The sequence below is a fragment of the Podarcis erhardii genome (assembly GCF_964252035.2).
Source record: "Podarcis erhardii genome assembly, chromosome: 6".
Taxonomy (NCBI): domain Eukaryota; kingdom Metazoa; phylum Chordata; class Lepidosauria; order Squamata; family Lacertidae; genus Podarcis; species Podarcis erhardii.
Window position 1 is genome coordinate 23,614,313 of NC_138510.1, and position 9,872 is coordinate 23,624,184.

At 45.5% G+C, this 9,872-nt stretch overlaps 1 long non-coding RNA gene across 1 annotated transcript; it reads right to left on the reverse strand.

Moving 5' to 3' along the window:
- Positions 1-921: 921 nt before the first annotated feature.
- LOC309345229 lies at positions 922-4,179 on the reverse strand. The gene is made up of 3 exons (XR_014158120.1): positions 4,066-4,179; positions 1,364-1,465; positions 922-1,266 (listed from the first exon to the last, which is right to left on the reverse strand). It is a non-coding gene; the product is annotated as an uncharacterized lncRNA (long non-coding RNA).
- Positions 4,180-9,872: the final 5,693 nt, after the last annotated feature.

Below are 9,872 nucleotides of genomic sequence, written 5' to 3' on the forward strand. Positions count from 1 at the left end.
AATGTTATTAGGATAGGATAGGCCTCGGTCCAGTATACCTGAAGGAGTGTCTCCACCCCCATTGTTCTACCCAGACACCAAGGGCCTTCTGGTGGTTCCCTCGCTGCGAGAAGCCAAGTTACAGGGAACCAGGCAGAGGGCCTTCTCGGTAGTGGCACCTGCCCTGTGGAACGCCCTCCTATCAGATGTCAAACCACCAGACTTTTAGAAGACATCTGAAGACATTTTAGAAGACATTCCCTGTTTAGGGAAGCTTTTAATGTTTGATGTATTACGGTATTTTAATATTTTGTTGGAAGCTGCCCAGAGTGGGGTATAAATAAATTATTATTATTATTATTATTATTATTATTATTATTATTATTATTTGAGAGAAGACTCTCTTTTTTCCAGGCAAGAATGTCCTGAAGATTTCTGTGCAATGTGAAAGTTTCTTATCTCAGGCTACAACTTGTGACAGTCTGTTTCTGAATACCAGTTGCCTGAAATCATGTCTGGGTGTTTATGAGGGGGGGTGCTATTGTGATCGCCTCCTCCTTGCAGACTTTCCAGAGGCAACTGCTTGGCTATTCTGGGAATATAATCCTGAGCTAGATAGGCCTTTGGTCTGATCTAGCAGAGCTCCTTAGAATCATAGAATCACAGAACTGCAGAGCTGGAAGGGACCACGAGGTCCTCTAGTCCAACCCCCTAGAATGCATGTTCTTATACAAATCATCTATGTTCACACCATGCATTTAAAACACATCTGAAGCACCACCACCTTGGAAACGGGAATTCGCCCTCCTCAGAGGTACAATTCCCAGCACCCTTAACAAACTAGAGTTCCCAGGATTCTTTGCCCAGGCGGGGTGCTCGAAATGTACAGAGTCCCAACTTGGGTGAGATCATGTATTGTATTTATGTTTAAATCATAGCAATCATTTCTAAATTTGCATTTATTACACATCAGCAAGCATATAAAATGATGTGCAGATTCGTGTTCTCTCTCTCTTTTTTGGCCACGTCCCTGTTTTAAACAAAACATAACATTGAGACAGTGGGGAAGGCCTGTAGTTCCACTGCAGAGCACCTGCTATGCATGCAAGAAGCTCCAAGTTCAATATTCAGCCTCTGCAGGTCAGACTGGAAGAGACCCTCATTGGAATTCCTGGAATGCTGCTGTCCAAAATGGTAGAGACAATACTGCACTAAATACTGTACCCAAATGATCTGACTTGGCAAAAGGCAGCTTCCTGTATTCCGACTTGTAGATTGTAGTAAAATCTGACATTTTGGGGGAAGGAGAAGAGTATTAAATTTTCCAGGAGGGCAGTGGGGTGATTTTAGAGAAGTGAGAGCACGGCATATTTTGCTTACTTACTGTTGCCTACACAAACTGCTTCTGTTTCTGTTCCGCCCACAACTCAGTGTTCCTGTGAATTCCCATTCTCGTTATTCTTTGCATTACTCATGCAATCTTCTCCTGAAAATAACAGCGAAAGGTCAGGGTTGGCTGAAGGTATTTTGCTGCCTGGGGCAAAGGACAAGATGGACAAACAGACAAACACACAAACACACAAATCCCCGTTCACAAAAACTGGACTGGCAGCTGAATCCTGCTCCAATGCTGGCAGCAGGATTAGTTTAGGGCAGGTGTAGGGAACCTTTGGCCCTCCAGATATTTGTTGTTGTTGCTGTTTAGTTGTTTCTTCGTGTCCGACTCTTCGTGACCCCATGGATCAGAGCACGCCAGGCACTCCTGTCTTCCACTGCCTCCTGCAGTTTGGTCAAACTCATGTTCGTGGCTTCGAGAACACTGTCCAACCATCTCATCCTCTCTCGTCCCCTTCTCCTTGTGCCCTCCATCTTTCCCAACATCAGGGTCTTTTCCAGGGAGTCTTCTCTTCTCATGAGGTGGCCAAAGTATTGGAGCCTCAGCTTCAGGATCTGTCCTTCCAGTGAGCACTCAGGGCTGATTTCCTTGAGAATGGATAGGTTTGATCTTCTTGCAGTCCATGGGACTCTCAAGAGTCTCCTCCAGCACCATAATTCAAAAGCATCAATTTTTCGGCGATCAGCCTTCTTTATGGTCCAGCTCTCACTTCCATACATCACTACTGGGAAAACCATAGCTTTAGCTATACGGACCTTTGTTGGCAAGGTGATATCTCTGCTTTTTAAGATGCCGATTTTTAAAAGATATTACTGAATGTCAACTTCCATCGTCCCCGGCCTTGCTTGCTGTGGCGCTGCAGCAGATTGGAGCTGTGGTTCAGCAACATCTGGCAGTGGCGTAGCGTGGGTTATCAGCACCCGGGGCAAGGCAAGTAATTTGCGCCCCCTAACCCATGGATTTGCGCCCCCTAACCCGTGGATTTCCCTAACCCCCAGATGTTGCGCCCGGTGCGGCCGCCCCCCCTGCACCCCCCACGCTACGCCACTGACATCTGGAGAGCCCAAGGTTCCCTGCGCCTGGTTTAGGGGATGCATGTGTGCCTTAGCATATATAGCTTTGATCTGCCACTGAGGGGAGTGGCTTAGGCGGCTCCAGAACAGCATCTGCCACCTGAGGCAGATTATAGAATCGGGATTCAAAATGACCTTAACAGATAGGAAAACTGGGCCCAAACTGACAACATGGATTTCAGTAAGGATAAATGTAAGGTTCTGCACTCAGGCAGGAAGAACCAGATGCACAAATGTAGAATGGGGGACATCTAGCTTACTAGCGGTACATATGAAAAGGATCTAGGGGTCTTGGTGGACCACAAGCTTAATATGAGTCAACAGTGGGTTGCAGAAGCAAAAAAAGCTAATGCTGTTCTAGGCTGCATCAAAAGTAGTATAGTGTCCAAATCAAGGAAAGTAATAGTCCCACTCTATTCTGCCTTGGTCAGACCACACCTGGAATACTTTGTCGAATTGTGGGGACCACAATTTAAGATGTATGTTGACAAGCTGGAACGTGTGCAGAGGAGGGCAACCAAGATGATCAAGGGTCTGGAAATCAAGCCTTATGAGGAACGGTTGAAGGAGCTGGGTATGTTTAGCTTGGAAAGGAGGAGACTGAGAGGAGATATGATAGCCATATTAAAATATCTCAAGGGTTGTCGCATGGAGCAAGCATGTTTTCTCTTGTTCTGGAGGGTAGGACTAATTCCGACTGAACATCAGGAAGAACTTTCTGACAGTAAGGGCTGTTTGACAATGGAATGGTCTCCCTCAGGAGGTTGTGAACTCTCTTCCATTGGAGGTTTATAAGCAGATGTTGGGTGGCCATCTGTCATGGATGCCTTGCAGGGTGTTGGAGCAGATGTCCTTGGGATCCCTTCCAACTTGATGATTCTCAGACATTTATTAAATATAACTAAGAAAAGCAAAGATTACAAACGAAGAAGACATAACGTTTTATCAAAGTATAAATAAAAGCAGCAATCTATGTAATAAAATGGCATGTTAGAATTGCATACAGTGGTACCTCGGGTTAAGTACTTAATTCGGTCCGGAGGTCTGTGATTAACCTGAAACTGTTCTTAACCTGAGGTACCACTTTAGCTAATGGGGCCTCTCGGTGCCGCCGCAGTGCAATTTCTGTTCTCATCCTGAAGCAAAGTTATTAACCCGAGGTACTATTTCTGGGTTAGTGGAGTCTGTAACCTGAAGCATACGTAACCTGAAGCGTATGTAACCCGAGGTACCACTGTACTTGGGTAGGCTTGCCAGAAGAAAACAAAAAAGTTTTTACCAGGCACTAAAACAATACAGCAAAGATGCCTGCCTAATGTCAACAGGCAGGGAGTTCCACAGAGTAGGTGCTGCCACTCTGGAGGGTTGATTTGTTGCAAAAGCAGAATGAACATTATGTGGCACTCATAAAGGTTGGTGCCAGTGAGCACAAATGGCGTAAAGCGACCCTTCAAGTAAACTGGTCCCAAGCTATTGAGGGATATGCAGAGAGAGAGATTCCTGCCCCGATGAGCTTACAGTTTAAGTTTTACAGAGGAGAAGGCAGGGTTAACGAGTATGAGTACTGGGAACTGCATATGAATATGGCTCTCCTGAAGCATGGACAACTCCATCTACCATTTGCAGACTAAGGAATATCCTGGGGCTGATTCACAACCGGGTAAACTTCGGGGTTTGCTTGGTTTTTCGTACGGAAAGGCCCTGGAGAAAACAGTTATCTAGAAAAAGGAACCAAACGCCTCTCACTTCTTTCTTCTACGTTTACCAAAAGGGCACAACCGAGACGCTGATCAAACACTAATACTCCCATGTGGAAAGCACCCCTCCCGCCTTCCTGTTCCTCTCTGAATCATCTGGTGGATAATCTGTGCGCTGGGGTGCAGGGGCGCAGTCGGGGAGGGGGGCAGATCAAGTAAGAAAATAGAAACACTTAACTAACTGAACAATCACGTCCGTTCTGGATTCCCCCCTCCCAACAAAAGTCTTGCCGCCCCCAAAAATCCAGGCTCCGCCCACGCTGGGTTGGGAGCAGCACCTTGGCGGGGGAGAGAGATATTTGCGTCCACAGACTTTACAAATTCTGGACAAGATGGATTGTTTCAAGAGGTGGCAGAAAGATATATCAAAATTTGTCTGGCAGGGCAAAAAGCCCAGAATAAAGTTTAAGATTTTAACTGATGCAAAAGATAGAGGGGGGTTTGCCCTGCCGGACTTAAGATTATATTATGAAGCAGCAGCTTTCTGCTGGCTGAAAGACTGGCTACTTCTTGAGAACACAGACATTTTAGATTTGGAAGGATATGATAATTGTTTTGGTTGGCATGCATATTTATGGTATAACAAGGCAGTGGTGTACAAAGGTTTTAAAAACCATACTGTTAGAAAAGCTCTATATAATGTTTGGAGCAGATACAAAGACCTATTGGAAAGCAAAACTCCCAGGTGGTTGTCACCAATGGAAGCCAAGGGGGTGAAAAAACTTAATATGGATTCTAAATGGCCAAAATATTGTGAAATCTTAGAATATGAAGGTGAAAGGGTTAAGCTTCAGAGTTATGAAAAACTAAAGTCCAAAGTTCGAGATTGGCTGCATTACCACCAGATAAATGAGACATTTAAAGAGGACAGGAAAATAGGATTTCAGAAGGAGAGGTCAAAGTTAGAAACGGAACTGTTAGAACCCAATACTAAGAATCTGTCAAGAATGTATAATTTGCTGCTTAAATGGAATACACAGGAGGAAACGGTGAAATCAGCTATGATTAAATGGGCACAGGATATCGGTCATGACATTATGTTTGCTGACTGGGAACAGTTATGGACCACTGGTGTTAAGTTCACGGCATGTAATGCCTTAAAAGAGAATATAATGAAAATGATCTACAGGTGGTACATGACCCCAGTCAAGCTTGCAAAAATTTATCATTTGCCCAATAATAAATGTTGGAAATGTAATGAGAATGAAGGTACCTTCTATCACCTATGGTGGACCTGCCCGAGGGTGAAAGCATTGTGGGAAATGATTTATAATGAAATTAAGAAAGTCCTTAAATGGACATTTACTAAGAAACCAGAGGCTTTTCTCCTGGGCATGGTTGGCCAATTGGTGCCAAAGAAGGATAGGATTTTCTTTATGTATGCTACTACTGCAGCAAGAATTCTTCTGGCAAAGTATTGGAAGATGCAAGAATTACCTACTCTGGAAGAATGGCAGACAAAGGTGATTGACTTCATGGGACTGGCAGAGATGACCGGCAGAATTCGTGACCAGGGGAAAGAGGCAGTGGAAGAAGACTGGAAGAAATTTAAAATATATCTTAAAAACTGTTGTAAAATTGAGGAGTGTTAAGATGTCAAGGGGTAAGAAGCAGAGAATTACAGCTGTAACCAACAAATTCATGGGAATTTAATGAAGGGAACTAAATGGATAAATTGACTAAAGGGTTGCTAAAAAAATTCTTTCTAAAATAAGGATGCAGCGAAAGGGAGGTATGGGGAAGTCGATTGAAAGAAGTTACAAGAAAATAAGATTATGAATTTATTTATGTTTGATTTGTTTATGTTTGTTTGTATTTTGTGATGTGTTTGTCTTTTAATTATGTGTTTTAAAAATTGAATAAAAATTATAAAAAAAAAAGATATTTGCGTCCAGACACCTGCACCAGGTTAAACCACAGAGCCTAGGACTTGCAGATCAGAAGGTCGGCGGTTTGAATCCCTGCAACAGGGTGAGCTCCCGTTGCTCGGTCCCTGCTCCTGCCAACCTAGCAGTTCAAAAGCACGTCAAAGTGCAAGTAGATAAACAGGTAGCACTCCGGCGGGAAGGTAAACAGCGTTTCCGTGTGCTGTTCTGGTTCGCCTGAAGCGGCTTAGTCATGCTGGCCACACAACCCGGAAGCTGTACGCCGGCTCCTTCGGCCAATAAAGCGAGATGAGCGCCACGACCCCAGAGTCGGCCACGACTGGACCTAATGGTCAGCGGTCCCTTTACCTTTCTTTACCTGCACTAACCCAACGCTGCAAGAGACTGTGATCTGCGACGATCAGGCTGATTCCAGGTCCCAATGAATGAAGTGGGCATAGATGCCTTGCCCTTGCCCTCCACCACCCTCCCCGGGGAGTCATGATGAAGCCGCGAGCATGCAATGGAAACACAATGCCAAGCAAGCAAGCGCGCACACACACCCCTCCTCAAACCTCCCTCGTCCAGAACACCTTCCTGGGATGCAGGTGATGAACCTGGCCAGCAGGTGGCGGCAGATTACAAAACGAGCGAGGCAACTGGGGTCTGTCCGTATATAAGCAAAGGATTTTCGGGTTCCTTGGGGAAGAATGGGCGAGGAGCTGCTTTCGCGGTTCTTCCGCGTGCTGCGGTAGGTGGGAGCCTCTAGTGCCCCTAAGGACACAGGGCTGGAGGCTATCAGATTAGGGAGCTCGTGGGCATCTCTTCCAGATATCTCTGCTAGCATAATTTAGGAGGAAGTGCTGTGGCCCAGTGACAGCAGCAGCTCCCTTGCATGCAGAAGGGCCCAGGTTCAATGCCTGGGATTTTCTGGAAGGGCTGGAAGTGAGAGCACTGTCTGAAATCCTGGAGAACTTCTGCTGCACAAAGCAGACAGTTCTGAGGGAGATGGATGGACCAATAGTCTGGGGGCTTAGCCACACTTACCTTTGGCCTTGCTTTTTCCAGGCACAGGTCCATGCTTAAAAGTTCTGTGTCAGAGCATTTTATTTTATTTCATCCCAGAGCTTTCCCCACAAAAGCATACTCTTTAATGCTCAATCAGAACAAATGTCAGTTCTGGTTTTCTGCAGATTGACATTTGTTTCAAGTTTTGTGGGGGACAAAAAAAGAGGGGGTGCTTAGCTCCGACACAGACCTTTAAAACAGGAACCGTGCCTGGAAATAGCAAAGGAAATGTAAGTGTGGGTAATCAGTAAAAGGCAAAGTTTCCAATGTTTACACATTTTCTAGCAGGTAACACACATGTTAAATGCAAAAATGTGTAATTACTTGTTAAAAGAATTTTCATTTAAAGAATTGATTCTTGTTTCCCTCTTCCCTCCTCCTCCCTTTCCTCCTTTCTCCCCTGCCTTTTGGATTGCGAATCTGCAGCCTAACAGGGTCTGCCTTCTTATGGATCTTAGGTAAGCCACTTTCAAGAGCCTTTTTCAACCGAAGAGGATGGTTTTAAAAGGCTTGAAATTAAGAGGTGGGCATCAGTACATAGGAAGCTGCCTGCCCATGCTTACTTTTAGTAAAAAACAAACACAGAGAGAATTAACCTCCCTTCCCTAGCACAGCTGGCCGCTCTGATCAAACTCAGAACTTCCACAGCTCCCACTTGTTAGTTTTTCTTTTTAAAAAGCCCATTGGGGAATCTTATGACTGAGAGAGGGGGGGAGCCTAATAATGCTGCTCATGGAACATAATTTGTCTCGGAATTCACGGTTGCATAATAAGCCTTTCATCTGCATTGTTTTCAGTTTTGGCCCTAAGCACTGCCTGCCAATACACGATACTGATTAATTTATAAACCTGTAAAGGTTTTGCACTTGAAAGGAGAGTTGCTTAAGAGAAGGCTGGGGGATGGAAAGACCATTATTTTTGTACTGCATACCGGCTCCTATAACGGCAAGTTTGGCTGGTCCAATGCAACTTGTGTTCTGAGTTTCTTGGAGAAAGTGCAGGAATTGCAACATGAAAAGAACTCCAGGCTATTGAGCATCACAGGGTCTCTCTCAGATGTAGACGGTTTTAATTCCATGAGCCCCCTGGAAGCAACAACAGGATATAGGAACCTTGGAAGCTGCCTTATAGTACTCAGACCCTTGGGTCCATATAGCTCACTGCATTGGCAGTGTCTCCAGCACAGGCAATAGTCTCTCCAAGCCCTATCTGGAAATGCCAGGGATTGAACCCAGGGCACAGTAAATGTTAGAATTCCTGCTCCATGTTTGCAGTCATGGGATTGTTGTCTATCACATGGCGGTGTATGTTTTGACTCCTCAGAATGGGAAGTGACGGAGACGGGATGTTTGTGTTACTGTGTTCCATGAAGTGGGACTATTGTCCTTTGTTCTTTTCCTCTTTGCTGTCTGATGCTAGAGAGAGAGGGAGCCATGTTGCAGTGCTCTGTGTGTGTTTATATGTAAATAAAATAGATTAGCCAAAATGCTGAGTTGCTGAGGTCTGTTACGCAAGCTGCAAAGACTCTGCGGATCCCTAAGTGTGCCGATGTCTGTTGGCATCGGCCGCTGTGATGTTCAGGCAGAGGAAAGCTTTTGAAGCTCCCGAACGAACGACCAGGAGGGAGAGAACATGCCCGTCGGGCATGTGTCTCTGCCAGGGTCCTACTCGAGAGTAGAACAAGCTCCTGACAGTAAATGCCCTGCCACTAAACAACAGCCCTTCCCTTTTAGAATATAAGGAAAACCCAGCTGAATCATCCCAGAGACCTATCTAGTGCAGCATCCTGTCTTCTGCAGTAGCCATAAGAAACCCACCAGTAGGGTTTTGATGAATCCATAGACTTCTGTTCCAGTTCTGATCTATGTACAGCTTTGTTTTCACCAAATAACAGTCAGGACCAACTGCAGGGAGTGGTGAGGCTGGGAGTGGTGAGGCTGTAGATTTGCCTGGATCCCCATGATGGGCAAAGGGAGCCCATCCCTCCTACAGTGCTGCCATTCTTAGAAGAACATCTATGCTGCTTGCTCATTGTCAGAGTTATAAACTTTTGGGGGTTTAGTTTCTCATTGCCCTTGCAAGGGTCTGTCTGTGTTCCTTCTTGGCCTCCTGTCTTTGCCCACAGCAATATCCAAGGGCTACTACATAGCGCCGCAGTGCCCACAAAGCACTGGTGGTGGCAGGACCCTGCACAGACAAGGCTTTGCAGCAGCTCCTTCATTTCTGAATAGTGCAAACAGCAACCTCTTCTTGCACATCTCTGCTCTCCTGAAGAATGATCACCCTCCCTTTCCCTTAACCTTTTGATATCCAAGGAGGTCCAATGTCCTGCAGTTATCACAGTGGGGGTGACCAACCTTATTTTCACATGCGGACGGCAGTCACACTCAGCCAACCCTCCATGTGCCATATTCCATGATACTACTTTAAACAATCATGGCTTCCCCCAAAGAATTCTGGGAGCTGTTGTTTGTTCAGCATCCTGAGACGTATAAGGAGACCTCCTGGGCTGCAATCCCAGAGTTTCCTGGGGAAAGCGATTGAGAGTTAAACCACTCTGGAGGGAGTATCTTCTTTAGAGTATACAGTGGTACCTTGGGTTAAGTACTTAATTTGTTCTGGAGGTCCATACTTAACCTGAAACTGTTGTTAACCTGAAGCACCACTTTAGCTAATGGGGCCTCCTGCTGCTGCCACGCTGCCGGAGCCTGATTTCTGTTCTCATCCTGAAGCA